General features: G+C 47.9%; 1 protein-coding gene across 1 annotated transcript in view; it reads left to right on the top strand.

Moving 5' to 3' along the window:
- PREX1 (phosphatidylinositol-3,4,5-trisphosphate dependent Rac exchange factor 1) overlaps positions 1-22,367 on the top strand; it is a 137,033-nt gene that overhangs the window by 386 nt on the left and 114,280 nt on the right. The window lies entirely within an intron of this gene.

Here is a 22,367-nt window from a genome sequence, read left to right as displayed (position 1 = left end):
GCGGGGCGCCCGCCCGGCCGGGGCTCGGCTCTCGGCGCCTGCTGCTGGTGGCGAAGTACCCTCTGTGTATCTGCATGTAGATGATATATGTGTGTATATAAATATATAYGTGTGTGTGTGCGTGCGCCTCTGCGGGGATCAGCACCGGTGTGCGGCGGGGCAGGGCGCGCGGGTGGTTYCGCGGAGCTGCCCGGGGGGTCCCGACCCCCGCGCGCGGCGGGAACCGCAGAGAAGGGCGCTCGGTAGCAGCCCTGCCACAAAGAGAGGAGAAGAAACTGCGCGGCCGCGCGGAGCTCCAGCGAGGGGAGTCCCTGCGGAGATTGCCCTGAGACGGGACGGGGCAGGATTCCCTCCCGCTGCTTTGCTAGATAAGCGCTAAGCCCTCCTTTCGTCTCGGTGACTTTCGACCCTGGACCCTTCTGGACTCGTTTTTCTGGCAGGTTTCTTGCTTGTTTGTTTTCTAAATTCGGGTYGTCCTCGGTGTTTTTTCAGAATCACCCAAGTGGTAAGGTGTGTAGCATCAAWGCTAAGTGGGAAGGATGTGGCTGCTTTGTGGACTTGTCTCTACTGAAATCCTCCTTTTCTCTCTCAAGTAGTTGAGTGTAGCAAGTCTGTAATTTCTGAAGGCTTCCAATTAAAGTGTCAGTCAGTTTTATTTAAGACCAAAGTTCTGTTTCAGTGTAAGGAGATGCTTAAAAAAGCTGCAGGCTGCAAAACTGCCCCACCCTATGGGCAAAACAATCCAAAACCCTTCTCAAAACTCCTCTGTCCTAAGTACTGAATTTGAGATTATTTTTTTCCAACTGCAGGCTGCAATGCAGGTTCAAGCCGCATTTATTTTTAGCTAAATGCGTTTATGGTGTTGCTAATGGAATTTTCATTTATTAGACAACAAATATTTTATTTACTTGTACGCATTAACTTGGCAGCTCTCCTGAGAGTCGTAGTGAGTAACATGCCCCAGGTGAGGTGGGAGAAGATGGATCCGTCCGGAGCCTGGCCGTGGCCTCCGGACAGCTGTGTGTGGCTCTTAGGCATGGTTTTGTCCTTTTAGGCAGGCTGAGTTTTGGCCATTGTGTTTAAATGAAGTATTGAGTGATGGGCTATACGATACATCTTTCCCGTCTCCAGGTCTGGCTTTATAAAAGTGTTGAAAGTCTGAGTGTGTGTTGCGCATTCGTGTGCTGTCCTAAATAACCAGTTTTTTAAACCGTTGTCTTAATTTTTATGGATTCTCTTTCTGCAGATGGATTCAGATCGTTGAATGGTGGTGTTGTTGGGGTAAAAGGAGAATAGAGGTCTATGGTGGTGTGTTAGGGCAAATAGTGGAGTAGTGGGATGTACTTCTGTGCAGTGTGATTTATACTTGATTGTATTTCTGTATGTTGTGCAAGCTATTTTGAACACAGTGGTGAAAAGACCACGCAGTTGCTCTGTGCAGGACATGGGTGCTCTTGAGTAGTCACCACTATCAACACTGACAGTTTTTAAAAGCAGTGGGCCAGCGTGGGATTCATAGGCCCTGCTGACGGTTGACATTAACCTTTTGGGATAATGACAGGCCTCAGTGAGTATTGATTTCCATACGTATTGCTAGGACATGACATTCATAGCTAGCGATGCCTCTTGGTACGCATCGATACCTTCTGATTTGAGAGGCATCGAGGCCTGTCACTTCCCATATCTGCACATGGGGATCGATAGCACTAGGTCCTGAGAGGTATCGGTAACTGTTGATAATCGATCCCTGCTGATCGCTGTTGATACCTCTCGCTCTTGGTGTTGATGGCTGAAGGCTTTGAATGGTATCAGCGTGGATCCTTCTTGCTGTGGAGCAGTAAGGTTGCCTGTCAAATTCCAGGCCTATTGATATCGATACCAAGCCCTATAGATAGGCCCCCAAACTGCTCCTCTTTGACATCATGCACAGCTGCCTGTTTGGGGCTGATATTGCTGTCAGTAATTGCACTGGACGTTTAGTTCTAAGCTGCACAAGCTGCTCTCAACTTGGTCAGGTAACTGCAAGTGTGAACAGTGAAACTGTGCTCTGCGTTCTGTACATGTGGGGCTCTTTCATCTTTCCAAAGACAAACCACCAACTTGCAAATCTTAATATCGGAATGACAGGATATTCTGTTAGCTTTAGCAATTGCTGTGTCTTGTGTGTAGGCATGCAAACAGTGTGAAACTTTAGCTGTTCTTATCAGCCAGGTATCGTGTTGGATAAGTAATTGTGCCGTGATGATTGTTAGTTTTGAATGTTATGACATTCTTTATATGAGGACTGGAAATCTTCTGTCTTATCACTTGTATAAATATGATACGTTAGGACACGTGCCATCAGATAATTTAGCCCACATCCTACAGACTCAAAATATTTATGTGCTGCTACCTTTTCTTGTTTGCTCTGTAGTTGTAATTTAGTATCTCAGGATTTTTGCACTCCACCCATCTTGAAATATGATAAGCATCAGGGCCCTCTTTCTTTCATATTTCACAATCTTGTTTGCATCCAAGATTAGGTCTCTGGTGCTCAGATAGACAAGCAAACAGACCATTTGTCTCGGCTGTGAGGTGTGGTTTCCTGTCCTGCCTTCTTCTGCACTGTTTCACGCTCAGTAGACCCAGATAAACTATGATTTTGGAAGGTGGGCTGTATAGTTTGGGTAACATTTCTGTGGAGCAGCTAAGAGAGCAATTGGAAGAAGGAGATGGAAAAGGAAATTTGCTCTGAAGATATCTCAATTAGTTTTGCTCCTGAGTTTTGCTCCTGTGATGCTTCAGTCGGTCACTCCCAGGTGCTCATCTACAGTCAGTTGYGACTGTTGCCCACAGTCGAGACTTTCTACAGTGGAGTCTTATACCACATGACATTTTTTCTTAAAAAGCTGATTCCTGACGTTAGTAAGTTTAGGAGCACCACAGTTTTTTCTTGTCAAAGGCCAAGCTTGTAGCACGTGTGGTTGTAAAGCAAGATTTGCAAATACAACAGTAGCCAAGCTAATAAACGCTTGCGAGATTTTAGGGGGTTGTGTTGTAACTCTTGAACACCTTGGGGTTGTTAGTGTTGTTAATAGAAGATTTCCTTTCCTTTCAGGGTGARTAAGGGTTGGGTAAAATCAGCTGTTAAAGACTGAAAGGCCATAGAGGGAAAGGCTCTTCTGCACCAGATTCAAATGGAGAATGTGGAGAAAATGGTCTGGATATAGGAAGTGGAAAACAGAAAAGCAAAACACAGCACAGCAAAGCCTGTGTGCTATTTATTCATCTTCAGGCTCAGAAAGAAGAAATCTTCAGCTGGTATAAATCAGTGGAGCTTGAGGGATATCAGAGGAGCTGATGGTTTCTTGCAGCAGAGGAGCTTGTTCATAATAGTCTGGTATAAATTAAAAGGTTATTGTGGAGGAGAAAGAGGATACAATGGAGTATCTCTCTTTTCTCCCTCCTCTGAAGAGACTTATTTCATGCCTTTTGGAAGTTTCCATTGACTCCTGTGGTAGTCCTCTTCCAGAGCTGAATGCCATTAATATTAATTTGTACTTCCACACGTATTGAAGACAGAGGAATCCTTATAGCTTCTACTTGTTTCTGAAATGGCAGCAAGTAACAGCATCTCTCCGTCCCTCCGGAGCAGAGGCTGGAATGCAAGGGGGAGTACAGGCCGAGGCAAAAGCTTCCCGAAGGCTTAGGAGCAGGGGGCTAATGACATTCACAGGCTTTCTCGCCAACCGACATGCAGCTTTTCTGTCAGACTTGTCCCTGAGAYGCTCTCTAGGTGTTTTGTGACTTGCTGGACCTTTGGCTGTTTCCATTTGGAGCCCCTGTGGTCTGCAGCGCTCGAGGATACAGAATTGCAGGGCTTTCCTCTGTATTTAGCTTTGTCTGATGGGCACAATCTCTAATTTGCAAAATTAGGTGACTAGCCCGCACCTTCTGCTTTACAGTCAAAGGTGTTGAGGAGAGCAGCAGATTGTCTTAATGTGAAGGCAGGTTTTTTAGCTGTTTTTGCTCTCTGTCAGAACATGCACACCAGCAATCTCTTGCCCAGTTTTAGCAGTCACAGCCACACAGGTGAAGCCAAAACCTCCTTTCTCTTGCTCCCCTCGGCTCGTTCAAGCTTGGTGAGCATCTGACCCTTGTTACCCTTTATCTCAGATCAACTTTGGTCTTCCTGCATCCTTCAGAATAAGGTATTTGACCTGACTCTGGCTCTGCGTTTCGGCCTCCCCTCAATTGTAGTGGGATCATCAATCAGCCCTCGCTGCCATTTGTGCCTCCCTCGCGTCAGGGATGCCAGTTGTTGTCTGAACATGTGTCACGGGCTCGGGGGGAGGGCGAGAGCGGCTGCCGGCKCTGGGGCCCCCGCCGCAGATCTGCCTCGCAGGAGCAGCCCGGCAGCTGGGGGAGCAGCGCCGGGGCCCTGAGCCTGACTGGAGACGGGAGATCCGAACGGGAAGCAGCAGCACGCAGCAAAGATCCCGGAATCCTGAAAGAGCAGGATCCCCTGAGCGTAGTGTTTGCCTGCGGGCAGGTGGGTTGAGACAGATGATGTTTTCAAGAAGTGACTTAGTTCTCTTGCCTGCCTGTTGTTTTCTTCTGGCATTTGCAAGGAAATACAAGGAGCTACAAGTGAATTTCCCCATTATTTCYAGCTGTAGAATCCCTTAGTCTCAGCTGTTTTCTCATCCTGACGTGTGTGTTATGTGGTGTATGCGGGTGGTGTTGGGTTTTGTTTGTTGATTTGGATTTTTTTATTATTTTGTGTGCATTTTTTTCTTCCCTTAAAGACCATTTGGAGTTGCATGCATTTTAGGTACACTGTGCAGTAGTATTATAGCATATGCTGTCTGTATAGTGTGTATATACTGGTCACTGGYAGAGGAAGTGCTGCTGACCCACATAGATCTGCTTATCTTCTAGGTCTTTATTATCTGTAGATACTACAGTAAGCATCAGTTTTCTTGYGCTAAATTAGAATTTAGCAACAAAGGAGAAGGGCAGAGGCTTTGCAGGCTCTCTGACCTCTAGGATCTTGTTGGACCAAGCCTTTCCTGTGGCCTTTAGAAAGACTTAAAATCTTCTGCACTTTGCCTCCCTATTTGAGGTGCACTTGAAGTTAGCCAAGCCAAAGGTATTCGGTGAGCTCAGCTAGTTTGCAAATATTTTTCATTTGTGGGTCACAGTTTTCAGGATTACAGAAGTGTGGCTCATGGATCCAGTCTTTGGCACGGGCCTGAATGGATGCATCTCCYGGTTTCTCTGGCTACGTAACAAGGTTCCTTTGCAGCTGCCTTTGAGCCAGGACCTTTTGTTTTGTGCTTTGGATGACATGAAAGAATGTGTAGTTCATTAGTGCTGCTGCTTACTCCCCTCCCCTTTGTATTGTGATGGGACACTTAATCCATATTTACATAACAGTATTTCCGTTAAATGCCGTGAATTGACGGATGATCCTTTGATGAGTGCAATCAGTAAGGTGGTGCTGTTTGGATTAGGGAGCTAAAAAGAAGGGATTGGACTTGTTATGTGGGATGAGTGCTGTTTTTTCCTCTGGTGAAGTAGCTTCCAGTCATTTCTCCTTTTTGTCTCCTTTCATTTCTCTTTCAATATTCTACATTCAGTTTTCAGCTTGCACTGAAGCAACCAGTCTCATCTCAGAGGCTGGAGCAAAAGCAGAACTCTCTTATCATGTTTCTTATCCTCTTGGAAGTGTTCCTGTTTAGCGGTGGGAATGACTGCAGCATTCTCAGCCTTTGACAGCTAGGGGCAAGACAAAGATTTGAGATCTGCAACAATGATGTCGTTTCTCAATCAGCTACAGAGCCTTCATTGTGGAGCCATGGGATTCAGGCAAAGCCCTCTCCGGAGCACAGAGTGAATGTTGCCTTTAACTTCTCCCTTGCCCTGCTGGGTCACAAACAGAGGCTTGGAGTTGGGGTCGCACCAGCGGTGCACCAAGGCCTGATTGGCGTCTTGGACATAAATGCTGTTGTGGATGAGGGTGCTGGTGTGACTGCCTGGTCTCGCAGAGCCTCTTGGAGGCTTTAGTCCTGCCTCCTGCACACGTGGCCGAGATGAGCTGGGCTTTCCGATGGCACCAGCCTGCGCTGGGAGAGAACACTGGGGCRCTCACCAGGACCAAAATGCTGCCTAGACCCTCCTGCATCCCCATGTAGAGCCACTCGCTTGATGAGGCCTCAGCTCCCCTGGAACTGTGGATCTCAAGTTGAGAGTAAGGGAAAACAGCCCCTTCCCTCCTCCTGATGAGTCCTCCTGAGAAGTATCACCCATTGCTTACACAGCTGATAGCCCTGTGTCAGCCCACGAGATAGCGATTGCGCAGAGCTCAATGGGAGCTCTGATAGGTCCTTGAAAACCTGATGACAGAAAGATGGGTATTGCCCATTCTGGGTTTCACATATCTAAAAGCCTCCCTGCTTCCTCGCCCGGAGCAGCCAGCACAGGGTCTTGTCATGAGCTGCTGGGCAATGTGGCTTCCTACGTTCAGGGGCCAGCTGCAGTTTAATGGCATGGATCAGTCTGGGCTGCAGAGAAGGCAATAATTTCCTTGCTTATGTGAAGCTTGGGCCAGTTACTGAGCTGATGGGACTGTGGAACTGAGTTAAAGGAACATTTATGTTCATGGAAGGACTGTTGGGTGAGTCACAGGGCTGATATGATCCTACAGAAATAGTTTTTGTGTATCGGCCATATGAACAACACCTTGCTGCAGCTCCTCTGCCATAATGTGATTCATGGAGCGAGTATGTTGATCAATCTCAGTCTGACTGTTGTTTATGTAATTATGGTTTTGTTTGTGGCCTGTTCTTATGTGCCAACAGGTTAATTTGCTAGTTCCCAAAGCACTTAGCTTATGTAAAATGAGGCTGCATCTCTTTTGACAAATACTGCATTTTATTCATTAAAAACCTCAGAAGCTGATTGCCATTCCTTTGGCCCAGAAACACACTCTCAGTGATGAAAAGAGCAAGAGTGCAGAGTGCCCATCATATTTCCCTATGGATTTATCAGTTGTAGTTGTCAGTGTAGGCCAAAATTTCCAGGGCTCCTTASAGCCTGTTTTAGGAAGTGCTTGGCGCTCTGTTCTGGGTGACTGGATGTGACGGGGCTACAAGTTTGACTTGTAGAAATCAGCAGTGCTCGAGTTTGTCACGTGGACTACAGTTCATGAAGAAATAGCTTTGAACTTATGAGACTCTTTATGCTGGGTGACTGTCAGATATTGGCAACTTTTGTATATGATAGAAAGGGTCTGGRTTTATAAAGGTCTGAAGAAATCAGCTGCACTCGGACATTCAMTTATCTTCAGTAAATCACTTGGCTGTTAACACTTGGGCTTTGAAAGGTTTTCCTAATGCTGTTCAGAGCATCTCGGAGCCGTTTGGGTCACTTAAGTGACCTGTTGTAGCGTACATGAAGGAAATGCATGTTAGGAAAGAGGGGGAAGCATGACTGGTTGTGTTTCAGGGATCATTTTGGAGGGTGAGGAAGCTGAWGGCGGCAGGAGTGTGATGCTGTGAGTGGCCTCTGCAGCTGGCAGAGGGCTGGTTTGAGGACAGATTGCTGATAAAGGCCCTGCACTTCAGTGAGCCCTTATCGCAGCGAGGTGGGTGGGTTTTAGCCACCCCGCAAGGGCTCTGCTCCCGTGGGGCTGTCTAATCTGGCGACTGCTTTGAACTCATCACCTCGCAGGCAGCCATTTGCTCTTAACCTCATCACTCGGTGACTGAAGAAGCCCCTTCCCTTTTGTTTGAAGGGGTAATAGCAGGAGGCTGTAAAACTTTTGACCTAGTAAAGTGTTTCAGATTGTGCAATCTGATTCTTSAACCGAATCTGTGTTGTTGTGGGAAGAGGAGGCAAGGCTGGTGCAGATATGCCAAAGGGCTGGGGATTATTTCCTATGTAGGTCACGGAGGGGAAGGCACAGGGGCTGCGGCGGAGCCGCTCGCGCTGGGCCCCAGCAGCGGTTGGTGCCTCTGCTGCCCTGCTGTAAAGCAGAGACCCAGGCCATGGAGCAAACAAGCCTGGGCCGGGGCCGACTGGCAAGGCCTGGCCTGGCCTTATAGCCCTGAACCCTCCTGGTCTCGGAGCAGGATGGCCAYGTGCAAACTTCCCGTTGGGAATAGTCCTTGGCCAGCCTTCCGGCTGGCCCTGCACCTGGGGATTGTTTGGGAGAGYGCTGGTGGGCCTGAACATTGGAGACACCTGTTTCCCAGCCTCTGTCTCCTTCATCATCTCCTCAAGCATCACATGTGTGAATACTCCTGCTGGGACCAGGTGGCTCCTTCTTTGCACTAGTGGAAATATTTTGTGCGTGGGGAGAACAGGTTCTGACCACTTGTCAGCAAGCAAATAACGGCGTTCATGCGATTTGGCAAGAAGGTGAATTTTTTTATGTGCTTCCCAAAGGTAGGTAAAGGTGAAAGATGAGGTTTACCAAGTGGGGTGTTTATGCTAAAGACCAAAGTACCACTGCAGATTTTAACTAGGTCGTTGTGTCAGAGAGGACACCTGGACTCAGTGCSTGTAGCACTGCAGGACCTGTTTTCCTGGCCTCTTTGAGCCAGACATCCAACTTTTCTACCACTGAATTTTTAGTTTTCTGTTGCATCCAGTGCACCCAAATTCTGGGCGTACCATTGCCTCGCAGTGGATTGCAAAGCCTCTGCACAATTTGGTGCATTTCCCTCTCTGTTTTTAAGTAGTATTTGCCAGAGTTACTGTACTTATGAGTTAGGGAGCAAGAGCAAAGCTATTTAGAGACAATTATAACATATGCAGAGAAGATGCAGTCACAGCTTTTTAACTAAGTGTAACCGGGATGGAYGAAAAAAAGGTAGATTATGGATGAATGGAAAAAAGTCAAAATGAGGAGGACAGAGGTACCTATGGAAATTAGAACAGCTGAATGCAGATATGTCAAAACATTTCGTAGTATTTCACCACTCATCAAACATGATCCAAATTTGGAAAAAAAAATCAGCTGTGAGCACTTCCTATTTATTTTAAAGAAGTTACACATAGTTTTTTATTACTTTCGTTTTTTGTTGATTGGGTCTTTTTTCTTTTGTTTTGCTAAATGGGGTAAAGCTGTCTTACCCTTTACTTGTCAGACAAGGCGTTTCCTGAAGAAATGCATTATTTTCTTCTCTTTTCAAGTATTAATTGCTCCTCTAAATATTTAATGTGCTTCAGCTGCATTGTGCTTCTGACCTGGTGAACAGATCAAGCTGATGAAACTTTCTTATGGATGGATTTGTTGTGGGAGGGTCTTAGAAATTTTCTGCAGTTATACCGAGTAGCAAGGGAAGAAAAGAGGAAGAATATGTAGGGTGATATCCTGTTTTGCGTTATGTCTGGCACTTTTGGGGCATTTTGCTGTCCCTACAGGGCTTGATCCTATAAGGTGCTGAACTCAGGACGAGCTGGAGAAACTCAACCTATTTTAGCAGGTGCCTCTCACCTTCCCGAATCAGCATTTTGTGTGAACAGAGGCAAAACCTTCCGAGCAGTGAAGCACATCTGGGAATTTCACTCTGACCTCTGCTTCCTTCCCCATTTAAAAGCAGCTTAGCATGTGTCTTGCTGTAGAACAAGGCTAAAAGGACGGCCAGACGTTTGGCTGTGCGCTGTGTCTGTGTGTGTCATAGGAGAAACTTTGCACAACAAGGGCCAATGTGTCTKTCTTAAGCAGTTGCACAAGAAAACCCGCAATATTTGAAAGTATGAATCAAAATTTTGCAGCACGTAACCAGAGGAACTGAAATTTGCAGTGGGCCAGCAAGAATTAAAGTGCAGTGGCAGCACTTGCAGTGTCCAGGTGGTGTCTGGGGCTGCGTGACATCAGTTCTCCTTTCATGTGGTTCTGTGTGAGCTGCTGGGGCAGCGCGGCATCGCCAAGCAGCTTAACCAAGGGCAAGGGGAAACAGTCTTGGACTATTTTACTTAGAGAAGAAGATTTTGCTTTGAAGTGCATTAAGAATAAAGATGCCAGCCTATGTTTGTGCAGCAGTTTTCCATTTGTATTCTCTCAAAGTAGAAAAACKGCATTTAGCAGATGGAGAAAGTGAAGCACAGGAAGGCCAAATGTCCAACAGTTGCAGTGGAAGTAACTAGCACAACTAGGAGCTGAACCTAAATATCCTGTCTCTGTTTCCTTACTTTTTTTTGAGGGAGAAATAACAAACAAATTTCACGAGGTATCATACAAGGCAGTGCTTTTTTTTTATGGAAAAAGTACAACAAGAAYTTTAATTGAGTCTTTTGGCAACCAGCTGTCCCCTCTCTGGCAGGTAGCACACGAGGAGTTGGTCTTGGCTCGGGTTCAAGGGACTCGTAAGCAGGAGCAGCATTTGCAATCTCTGTACACAGACATGGGAGCCACTGGGCATAGGAGGCAATAGTAGGTGTCCAGTTCTGTTGCCCTCCGATGGGAACACGGGGTGTAGAGCAGAGGCCTTGGCTCTTCCAGAATTCCCAGTTAGCAGCTTGCCATTACTTTCAATGAGTAACAAAAATGGAAATAAAAGAAGCTGAGTGATGTCTCAGAATKACACGGTGGCAGTTGTCTCAACAGTTGTGCGTATGCTAGAATCTCCACAAGTGCAAGTGCAAACACTCAGACATCTGGTTGTTTCACACTCGCCTACTCTGCCTGTGTGTCTGTTTGCTGCTGAAACCAACTCTCAGTGCCATGGAGAAGCAAGTGCAACATGGAGCTCTGCAGTCAAGCACAAAGGGAGTAGAAAAACAGGAATGAAGGGAAAATGTCAGTGGTTTGAACGGGTGCTGGTGCTGCCCCTGTCTTTGTAAAGGCCAGCCTGTTCCAGCGCAGTAAAAGCTGCCTGAGGCTGAGCTGATCCAATGGAAAATTTGGAAAAAATCTTAGTTACAGATACCAGTGTGCAGAGTTTTACTTGCTTGGCTTCCTGCACTTCTCAGTTTTGGTGACTGGAGGAGGGTGAAATTCAGAGATGCTGCAGAAAGGAAGTTCCTGCTCATGAAACTCTGCTTCAGGATTTGGACCAAGACTTTGACGAGAATTTGAAGAAGCAGCTGAATCTTTAAATCTGCTGCACAGAGCCCTCAGGAGAAGGGATTAGGATGTGTTTCAGGTACATTTTGGCCTTCTCTCTCCAATTCCGATCTTGCACAACTTCAGCTGCCTCTTTTCCGTTCATTTTAAAGACGCGTCTTCAGCCCAGGCTCTTGCTGGGTTTTGTGCCCGTCCTCTCCACGGCAAAGGCTCTGGCTTGTGTGCACTGGCTTTGGAGGCCAGYGCTCCGTGGAGAGGATGGGAGAAGCCCCTCGCAGGCTCCTGTGCTGCTCGATGGGACGCTGCTGCAGTGCMAGGGCCGGCATCGTGCCGCCGCTTCATCACAAGGCTGCTTAGTGAGAGATTTATTACCTGCCTGTTTTAATCTGAATTCAAGTCGAATCTAGCTCAATCCATCTCTTGTGTCTTCACCCGTCTCTTTATAGATCTTTTCAATGCTTTTAAGACATCTTAARGAGAAAAAGTGTCTCCAGCACACGCTTCGAGGCCCTGGGGACCGCAGTTGTGATTCCGGGATGCCTCTCCAGAAGGCTGATTGGAAGAAGACAGTGTCATGCTCCGTGCTGCGATCATCTCCCTATCAGTCCTTATCTGGGAAAAGGCATTTTGTTTGTTTGAGCTTCGTGAGGCCAAACTTTTATAGCCCTCTGCCCTTGTCACCCTTGCTGGCAGGGAGGTTCTTTGTTGGAGGGGGGGAGGAAGAGACAAGCTCTATATCAGTTTCAGATTAATTTCAAATGTGTTGCAAGCTCTTGCTCCACATCTTTCTTTAATCAGTACTGAAATGAGATCTCTATGAGGTGTGTAGAGTGCTGCAAACCGGCCTTTCATAACCCAGTGAGGATAGTCTCAGTCCTTTTGAGCATAATTCTTTTCAGGAACGAGATGGAGAGTAACCAGGAAATGCTGTCTTCCCATTTGTTTTATTTCTTACTATAGGTAAATAAGTGAAAGTGGAGTGTGTGGGGGGAGGGAGGTGGCTTTTTTAATGAAGCAAAATTGYATAGAAATATTTAAACTCCGTATTTTTTTAACTAGAAGTTTCTGTTGGTCCAGAACCAGGGGCAAGTAACCATAGCTCTCCCACAGCCCTGAATCAAGAGTCCTTTTGTGATCAACTAGTTATTTACAGCAAACTCTTCAGACATATAGATCAGACTTTTTTTTTTTTTTCTTCCTTAGCTGTTTTTGTTGTTTTTAAAGCAACTTGCATAAAACCGTGCTGCTTTTTCCTGGATTTGTCTGCACCTACTGTTTATTTGCCAGCTCGGACTGGAGCTACCTCTGCAGCAGTTGGAGTATAACACAGCCCGTCACAAAGTGACTCCTGTTTGGGTTTTAGCCTCCAAGACAATGCACAGGAGAAAGGCATGAACTGGGAAACAAAATCCGTGTGTTGTGTGTGAGCCCCTGCACTGCTGGGTGACGGGGCTCCGTGGAGGAGRCTGATGCCCAGGGGCGGCAGAAGGGCCAGCGAGGCTGCCCTCTTGGCTCTGCCTTCCTACCTGAATATCACAGTTATAGCAGCAGTAAATTGCTGCTATTTCGGAGCAGTTTCCAATTAGCACATTCCCCAAATGCTCTCAGTGTTTATGCGCTTAGCTCCTCAAACAGTGGCCAGAATCATCCCTCTCACACCTCGTATGTTCTTTCCCTGCACGTTAATGTGYTCTGCCCTCTAGGCTGTGGTAGAGTGATGGTGGTGGTGCTTCTTGGCAGGGAATTCTTGGCTGTTATTGATTCAAGCGGATTCTTGATGGGTTTACATAGCAGTCATAACTCCAAATTCGTAGTGTGCTGATATGTGGCACCAGCTTGTAAAGCATGCATGAGCTGCAAATGTTGGCRCAGCCTGCGCTGAGTTATGGAAGGTATTCGTGCATTAAGTGTGTGGTATTAAATATTAGATGATGATGCTTCTTCCCTGCTGGTTGTCTGCGCTTTCTAGGTCTCCAATTCTCCAGTTGCAGTGACCATTTCCTCTACAAACAAAAAGTGAAAGATTTACTGTTTTCTTTCATATCATATGATGGAAATATTTCATGTAATAAGRAAGATTCTCTTAAGTGCTGGGGACAGGTAGAAACTTCAATCTTTGCTGGTAACAAGTGCTCAGAAGGAAAAAKGAATTCACAGACTCATGGAGGACACGGAGGCAGCAGCTCTTCAGAGGCAGAGAACTCRGCACAGCTGCGTGATCCATCCAAGGGCTCAGATCTCTCGGTTCCCCTGGTTGCTTCCAGCTCGGCCCTTTGCAAGCAGAGGTGGCCCGTGACACCCGTGATTTGCCCGCRGTGTCTGGTTACGTGGGTGCTTTTGTTCGGTAACTGAATCGCATAAGATCATATTTTGTATTTCCTGGCTCCTAGAGCTTTGAGAGGCTTTCGTTTCTGACTACCCTTCTGTTCACTTAAAGGAAAATTACTGTTCTGTGCTGCGGCTTGCACCAGAATTAACTTAATTGGGGACCACGCTTCGACATCCTTAGGCAGAATGCATAGCCCTTTGTGAGTAGTCCCCTTTGAAACATGGGAAGAGCCCTGAGAAGAAGCTGAAAGAGGTTTTGAGTCAAGTGCTGATAGCAAATTCTCTGTGGAAACGGGACTCTGTTTTGTAGATGAGCAGGATCGCTGAGCTTCGGTGTTTCCTCCTCTGACGGGGACAACGTGTGACTCTCCCGGGCTGCTGGCCGGTTGCTTGGGTGAAGCAGCAAATGGTGTGTTCGTGTGCCCGGCTTCTCAAGGATGCAAATCACTGGGCTCTTTCCAGTTGTATGTTGAAATTCCCTCCTCAACTCMTGCTAGGAGAGCTGGGTGCTGCCTGCGCTTTCCCTGTGTGCTGGGCTTGCTCTGCGTGGAACCTTGCTGTGCTCGGGAGAGGGTTTTGCCCCTTGTGCATAAGTTGCAATTCGGCTCCAGAACCTGGGTGGTTTCACCTTTTTAAAATGTTCTTGGCATCCATCTGCCTGCTTTCCAGTCATCTTTATCCTGGCTGGTTTCGTTGTGCTGTGAGGTGGCTTTCTTGCACCACTTCCGCAGTGGTACAGCTGCCTTTTTCGCTCTTGGAGATGGTGTTTTCCCCTTAGCACTATTGCCTCTCAGCCTGATATTCCCACACTTTATAAATACACTTGCAGTGGTGCCATAAGCTGTCCCTTCTTATTTATGGATAGAGTTGCAAATTTGATCCAGATGGTGCTGTTTTCGAAAGTCTGCTTCTGAAATCTGTTTGCAAGATACGATCTGCCTGAGCATATGCCCAATAGGCTGTTTTCAGGAGATCTCCTTTCAGGACTGCAGGTTATTTTTGCTATATCAAAATTGCCTTTCCTCAAATGCCTCGAGTCACTGGGCTTGGGTCCTTTTTTGTTTGCCAGAGGATCACAGGCTGAGTGTCCAAAAGCTGCTTAGACTTGAATGTTCTGACATGGCCATTTCCGAGAGACTTAATGGTCTTTGGTCTTCTTATGAGAATAAAATATTATTTTGTGGTATGTAGTAAAGTGGCARTTATACCTGTAATAGTAATTCCTAGCTTTGTCCCCAGAGACCTTTGGCTGCATCGCAGGCTGTGGCATGGGATGTGGTTTCTCTGAACGCAGAGCAGTCGATGTGACCACGTTCATTGCTACATGTGCTGACTGTGTCCACTCCTTGTTCACACACTGTCCTTTCTTGGTTTCTTTTGTGGGCTTAATTTCACGTTATTGCTGTCTCACTTCCTTTTTTCCCCTCCTTTGCTTTTCTTATTTGTTTCCCTCTGTTATCCAAACCGAAAGAATAGCATCACTGGAGTTGTGTCATAGCGTGCAGGCTCCCAAAAACCTGCCTTTGTACAAGGCCTTGAGGTCTCCGACAGCGTGAGTTTTGCAAGGTTTGATCTTCAGAGAATGGAGTGAAGGAATCCCAGGTGCTCAGCAGAGGTGGGTAGTGAAGTCTGCTGGATCCTGCCCATCAGCGAGGATGAGAGCAAGCGCATGCGGCACCGAGCTGGCCRTTGAGCGCCTCCGCTGCAGCTCGCCAGCTTTGTTTCTCCTCTGCTAAAAGCATCCGATTGCACTGAATCTCTGCTTTCATTTCTTAAACTCCACTTCTAGCACTCTCTGTTGATGGGAAGTGTTGGATGATGTGCGCTCAAAAAAGCTTAGAAACCACAAGGCAAAGAAGTAAAATGCAGGATAGTGACCCAAAGGCCCTTCTTTCAGGCCACTTCCAGCGACCTGGACACATGCTTTGATGTGTAGAGCTRGAACTGTCAAAGCAATTTGGCTTCCCTATTTCAATAGATACAAAACCTTAACGGTGTGTTAAGTGCCCTGTAAAAGAAAGGCTAGACTCTCCTCTAGCAGAAGAGACGTTTTGTTGCTTTGCCTTAGTGTTGCAGCTCCTGGGTTGYTCTGTTTCTATAACTTCCCATCAACTAAGGATGACATGTGAGCACAATTGGCCTCTGAAAGTTGTGGCACCAGAAACTCTTCGATATTGGGCAACACTACCTGATTTTTGTCAAAATTGTTACGTGGGAGTGGAAGTGGCGTCACTTCTGCCTCATCCATCCTGCTAAGGGCCAACATCTAAGCCTGGGGATTGACTCCTGCTTCGAGTGTTTCTCACTGTAGCAGAGGGCTGAAGCAGGTGATTCAGAATAGGAAGTTTTTACTTTTTTCTTTAATTTGTGCAGTGTACTGCCCTGTGCCCATTGGGGCCATTYGGCCATTCCTGCTCCGTGGGGGAGTTCAGGGATGATGGCTGGGGCTGGGATTGTCCTCTGACAATTTCCTATTGTGGCTGGGAAGGCAGCAAGCSGGACTGCTCCCTAAATCTGCCTTTTGTGATCTTATTTGGACGGATTTTTTGTTACGTGTTGCCATTTTTGCCCTGAACACCAAGTCACAGYATCGTGGGTGTCTGGCGGGCATAGGAGAGGGGAGATGGAGTAAAGAGGTGACTGGTAACGCATGGCAAGGTTAACTAGCTCGCKCTGAGGCTCCGTGTCTCGGGTTTCCCTGGGCAGAGGCTGTTGTTTGACTGTGGCTTTTGGTTTTGGCACCAGATTGTTCCTTTTCGGCGCAGTCGCCACAGAGCTCGCTTCCTTCTGAGCAGGCACCTGCTGCTGGGTCTGGTTCCTTTTTCTTAGTGGTGTTAAACCAGCTAAGCCAGCAAGTGAGAGCAGCAAGTTACATCACTGTGGGCAAGACAGAGATTGCAAGGGGCAATGGAAGCACCTTGTTCATTGTTTATCCTTTTTTATTTTAAAAATGCTTTTTTTCCCCACTCCTCTAGTGTCTCTGGCCTGGAACACAGCACCCAAATGCACATGGCAGAGGTGTGTGAAACCTTCCTTGCTGCTGCCTCTCCGTGCTCGGCTGTTGCAGAGCTCGCAGCCGGGGTTTCCCTGCGTTCCCATAGGAAGCGGTGCACGGGCCAGGGGTGGCCGCCTGGAGCCATCTCCCCTTCCTGCGTTTGACCAACACAGAGTGACTGGGAAAGAMATATGGGATGGGAAAGGGAACAGGATAGGGACAAAGTGTGGATTGGGAAAGGGTGAAGCATTTGAGGAAGGGGAAATGAAAGAGAGAGGCAAACGCAGCAAGAACCATTTCCCCTTTTAAGAGGAAAGGGGGGCCTGCCGCTCGGGGCAGCTTCAGCTGCACTGGCTGCTTAATACCCATGAACTCGCAATTAAATGCGGAAGTGGCAGACAAGAGAGGGGCTAAAAGGCGATATTGTTGAATACGGAGCGCTGAGGGATGCGGGAGAAACGCCGAGAAGGCTGCGGGACTGAGCGAGCGCTCAGCTTGGCGGCCGCTGCCGTGGCCCTTTGTCCTGCGCTGCGGGCACTGCCACAAAGGGAGGGTCTGTGGGATGTCCCGGTGCCGAGCGGGCCCGTTCCGCAGGAGAGCGGCTGCTTTCCTGGTGGGCTGCGCTGCTTGCTCCTTGTTCATCTTGGCAGCCCCGTGTTTGCTGCTTGGACTTTTCTGGATCTTTTGGCTAGATAACTTCAGCCTGTTCTATTTTGCTTTGGAAAATGACATGCCCGGTCAGTTTTTCCTGGATTATTTTGCAGAATGGAGATGCAGGAGGAGTTGGAGCTGTCRCTTTGTGGGTTGGCTGTGAGGTCTTGAAGTGTTTTTTCGATGTCTTTAAGGTGAAAGCTCCCTCCTCCCCTGGTGACCCCCCCCCTAGTACTCACTGTGTGTTTCTATCCAGCTCGTCGGGCTAGAGAGGCGACCCCGTGCGCTGCTCTGGATCCAGCCCATCTCTTGTTCCTGGCCAGAGCATAAACATTTGCAGTCYAAACACCAGCTAAAGTTTGTGAAGCTTTCAGAGCCCTTTGCAGGGAAGATGCTGCAGGTGATGGAGGTCYTGGGAAGCAGAGGCAGAGAACAGTTTGGCAGCGTGCTTGGCCACAGCCACCATGAAGCAAATCCATGATACTTGTGTATTTTATTTGGAGTAGAGGCAATGAGGGCCTGTCTGTAACTTTGCTAGAAGTGCCATTTTCCTCTTTTCATTTATCTGAAGCTGCAGTTTGCAATGCAGCTGTCACGGCACCTTGGGAGCCTGCTCATGGAGCGCTTTTATCCCAAACTCATCCGCACATATAAGCTGAATTTTCAGCACACTGCTGCTGGGAAGCATTTGTGTTGTGCCGCTCGCACTTGGCGTTTGCAGCGCGATGCAGCGCTGGTGCAAACATGAAACCTGTTGCATTTGTAGCTCAGACCCTCGGAGTTCTCTCTGTGCCCCCAATGGCACCGTGTCTGTGCGTGACGTCTCAGACCGTCCGTCCCCAGCACGGAGAGGGGACCGGGAGCTGCCCCAGGGCCACCGGACACCAGGTGCCTGGGAAGAGCTCTGGCAGGAAGGCTTCCAGGTGGGAACTGCCCGCCTGGAGCGCTGCAGGGACAGCCCTGCTTTAGTGCCTGTGAGGAAGGGCGCTCGCTACAGCAGTATTTGAGCGCGTTCACTGGTCATGCTTAGCAGGAAAACCCTGTTCTTGGGAGACTGGGAGGATGAGCAGTGACCCCAGCCTTCCGGGTGGAAGAGGCCAGGGTCTAGGAAGATGATGCTGAGTTACCTGCAAAAAAGCAGTAGCAGGATGAGGATGAGGTCTGCCTTAAGCTAGAGGAGGTGGTTTGTAGCTTGTAAGACTTTATCCTGGTTTAGTGCATTTCTAGCCTCTCTTAAGCCCAGACATGGTCTCACTGAGGAAGGTTGTCACAGGTCTGCAAGAAAATGCAGCCTGTTGTGCTGAACAGAGGCCTGCCCTGTGTGTGCAGGGAAGCGGTGGGTTTTYAGCAAGGGAAGCTCCCTCCCTGTGACAGGGAGCTATGTGTGATCAAGGTACCGTATTTTCCTGTCATGCATCTCCTGAGTGGTGGATTGGGAAAAGGTTTCCTTAATGATTAGGAAGACCTTAGAGGAACACAGAGATTGCTTTGCTGGCTCTAACAGCATCTTATCTACAAAACCCATAGCCTGAGAGAGCTGCAGTTCTCACTCCATAGCATGGCCAAGTCACTGAAGGGAAGGGGACGTAACTCGATTCAAGATTGAACAGAACCGAGGGCAATTGTTGGGATCAAAACTTGTCTTATGGATCTGTGGCACGGATCTGAAATGCTCATGTATTAAAGATGCTTTTGTAAACTAGATTTTGGGTTTTTTATTACTCTAAGGACTGAAGCAGTATTCAGATAATAGCACAAGATTTACACTGAAGTGTGTCTATTATTAATAGGGACTAGGATGTGCTCCAGCTTCTGGGGAGTGAAAGTAGGTCACTCTGGCTCCACTTCAGTGGTGCCATTCAACTCCAATTTGCCTCAGCACGTGAAATCATTCCGAGGGAAACCCTTGGACACGGTGGCTATTTCGATAGCCTCTTTGGTGGGTCCTGYCGTAAGATGCTGCCAGTTTCTTTTAACTTGGTTCTCTTCCAAAGGTTGTGTTCTCTCTCTCACTGCATATGTGTGTGGTATATGTATAAAGTTTGTATATTTAGAGCTAGTTAGAAGGCTAGTAGAAGGCAATTTTATTTCTTTCACACACATACGGTTGGATCTGAGAGGCTGCTGTATAAGGGACACCAAGCAGTTTTTCCTGCCATCATTTGATGGGGAAGAGACCCAGAGAAGCGGTGCAAAGCCAGGAGTTCTTGTTATCACAGCCCTGTGTGGATGAGACGTTGTAAAGGAGACATTTGGCTGCCTCATACCACTCACCTGCAAATTCTCCCTACAGTGCAAATGCAGCTGTTATAAAGGCAGCAGAGGGTTTGTGAGGCTCTCAGTCGAGCATTAGCAGCACTGGGGAACATAGTGCACCAACCAACGCTGAYGGTGCCAAGTTCCGTGGGTTTTTGGGTGTCCGTGGTTGTGCCCCACACAGGCACGTGCCCATCCCCATCGTGTGCTGCTCTCTCACGCTCACGAGATGCTCCCAGGGATTTTTGCAGGCCCAACCCGGGAAGGTGCTTGAAAATTTGACCTCTTGTGTCAGTGCAAGGCACTGCTTTGATCACAGACCGTGGCCAGACTGGAAGCCTGAGAATGACGTGCAGGCTCCAAGCATGGGGAGCACAGCCTGTTAAGTGCCTGCTGTACTTGTGTGATTAGCAGAGTCTTAACTTCCATTTATTTATTTATTTACAGTTCCTTTAGTCTTAGGTAAAAGAATGAAAGGTTAAATCTTTTAGATAGGCAGAAAAAGTCTTTAAGTTTTAGGTTTTTAAGCAGAATACAGTCTGTGTTAACGTGGCAATATAGTTTATTTCTTTATTTTCTCTAATCAGACGAGGATTCTGAGTATTTTGGTATATCCCAGAAATGCATTTTGATGTGGATCAGTCAAACTAAGTGTGGGCTGCTGCTCTGATCTTTGTCAAGCGTCGCTTTCTGCTTCATCGGCTCATTTGTATGTCTGTCTTAAAGATGTGCATTGAAGTTTCATCAAAGATGGAGCAATGTGTAGATCTGAAAAACATGGCTAGCCCAGGCTGAAACAGTTTTGYTGATCTGAGAGGCCGCTTAAGAGCTTTGACGTTCAAGACTCTTAGGGACTTGACTCTCTCATCTCATCTCTGTAGCGTTTCCAACTGCTCTTTCACCATCAGTGCTCAGAGGGGACAGGGAGAGATCTCAACATGTAGAAGAAGGAAAAGGAACAGCAGCAGAGGGGAGTAAGAGGCGGGAGAGAGGAAGAGGAGGGGGAAAGCCATGCTGGGAGCACCTCCAAGTGCCTCTCCAGGGCCGCAGGGGCTGTTGGAGGTGAGATCTGTGCCCCTCGCGTGCAGGCAGCCTTGTGCACCCCACCGTGCGCCCGCACGCGGGACGAGGCACCGAGCCCGGCGCTGCCAGAGCAGCTCCTGCTGTCCCAGAGGGCAGGATTCAACCGTGAGCCGTTTCCTCGTGGGCAGGCAGTGGAAGGCTGAYGCTCTCTTTGGTTTGGAGAGGACCCATAAATGCTTTTTGGAAACGATCAGGTCTGTGAAAGAGCTGGGTTGGTAATMAGAGAACGGGATGCATCTCAAATGTGCTAATAAAAGTTCTACCGCTATGAGCCTGCTGCTTGTAATCAGCGCCGTCAAAGAGGAATAAGCAACCCCCGACTAACACAGCTCGAGTCACCCAACCTTTGTGTGTGGTTAGGGACAGCGTCGCTGGGAATTTTAATCAGACTAGTTCATCTCTCCATCTTCTCCAGCGCTCAGTGTTCCTGGCTGATTTGGCCATTTGGCCCCTGTGCAAAGATTCTTCTCTGTGGAAAGAAGTGTCTGTTTATAATCTCGATTTCTTTTCCTCACTGTTTTCAGGCATATGGAAAAAATGTGGAATAAACAATGTTGAATAAATTTGCTGTGCGCTGTCGTCTTCATGATTTAATCGCAAACTCCTGGGGCCGCGTTGTGCGTCGCCTGCATGAATGTTTTATCTCATGAGGCCTTTCAGGCTGCCACAGAAGTTGACTTTGCTGCTAAAACAAATCCCTGGAAAGGATTATTACCCCGTGGCAAGAAGCCATGTGACTGTTTCTTGAAATACCCAGTTCCAGTGGCTTGCTGCGGTTGTGTCCCTTTCTCCTGCAGGGTGCAAGGGGCTGTGCTTGCTGGAGAGGAGGTCACAAGTGCTGCTGTGAGTACCAGGACAGCTCCTAGTAAAGCCAGGTTGTCGCTGCTTCACATGAGTCAATCTAAGAGGCGCTGCACAAGGTCTTTGAGTTCCCTCCTCCCTGATCCCTGTCAGGGCCTGGGTGCAGTCTGGGCACTGACAGTGCCCGTTCGAGGCTCGTGATGAGGATGGCAGGAGCAGAGCAGCTGCCTAACGCATGCAGAGGAGCTTTGCTCCTTGGGGCTGGGGTAAAGGCACTTCCCCTGAAGGACTCGGCGGGTGCTGGGGTCTTTGGGAGCCTTGTGTGTCCCAGTGCATCTGCTGCGGTGGCGGGGCTCAGGGCTGAGCTTGGGGCTCAGCTCTGCTCTCCTCATCATTGGCATCTTCAGCTCAGTAASAAGTTTTTTTAGATGTATTTGTAGTTTAGCAGCCTAGTTTCTCCACATCTCTCTCCCAAAAGACTTAATTTTTGAGACATGGTTAAAAGAAATAAGGTTAATTTCCAGGGATTAGGCTGTGTGTATTCTTGGTGCTCAGCAGGTAACCTGTGATTCTTTGCTTGGGCACAAACTGAGACTGATGGAGATGGGCAGTTTATTGATGGGGAAGCAGGAAGAACCTGGAGAGAAAAAAAACAAGGCTTTAGATTCAGGTATCAAATTTGGGAATCAAAGGAAGGCCAAGGAACTAAACGTTTTTGCTCCTACCAAGACTGATTACATATTAGCAGCTGGAGTTGACATGTGTCAAAGATCTCTCTTGTTGTAGTCCTGCACCAGCAGCCATATGGTAGCCCTGTAAAGAGGTTGCATGTTGGACAAGCTCCAGCTGTCCCTACCTTCAGCTGAACTCTCATACTCCTTTCCTGCCATGTAGACAGATGCCCCTTTGCCCTCTGATTCATGGTTCACTGGGGCTTCCACAGAAGAAAATGGGATGAGTTTCCTSGTGTTGGTATTAGTTTTTTTTCCTGTGGATTCTAAAGCTGTTAAGAACCTGTGTGAAGAACTGATGTGCTGGTAACAAGCAGCATTGCAGACAATTAGTCCTTTGCCCCAAGTAAGGGGCTCCAAGTAATGCAGCATGGAGTAAACACGTGCAGCACCTCACAATTGCCTTGGCACAAACAGCAGCTTATTAGAGCAAGAGCGCCTGTGCATCTGGAGGGGAAGGGAGAAA

This window comes from Nothoprocta perdicaria, unplaced genomic scaffold, assembly GCF_003342845.1.
Source record: "Nothoprocta perdicaria isolate Ctin4 unplaced genomic scaffold, notPer1 scaffold_3, whole genome shotgun sequence".
Taxonomy (NCBI): domain Eukaryota; kingdom Metazoa; phylum Chordata; class Aves; order Tinamiformes; family Tinamidae; genus Nothoprocta; species Nothoprocta perdicaria.
Note: the sequence above shows the minus strand (reverse complement) of the source record. Positions and strands in the feature narration are given on the sequence as shown.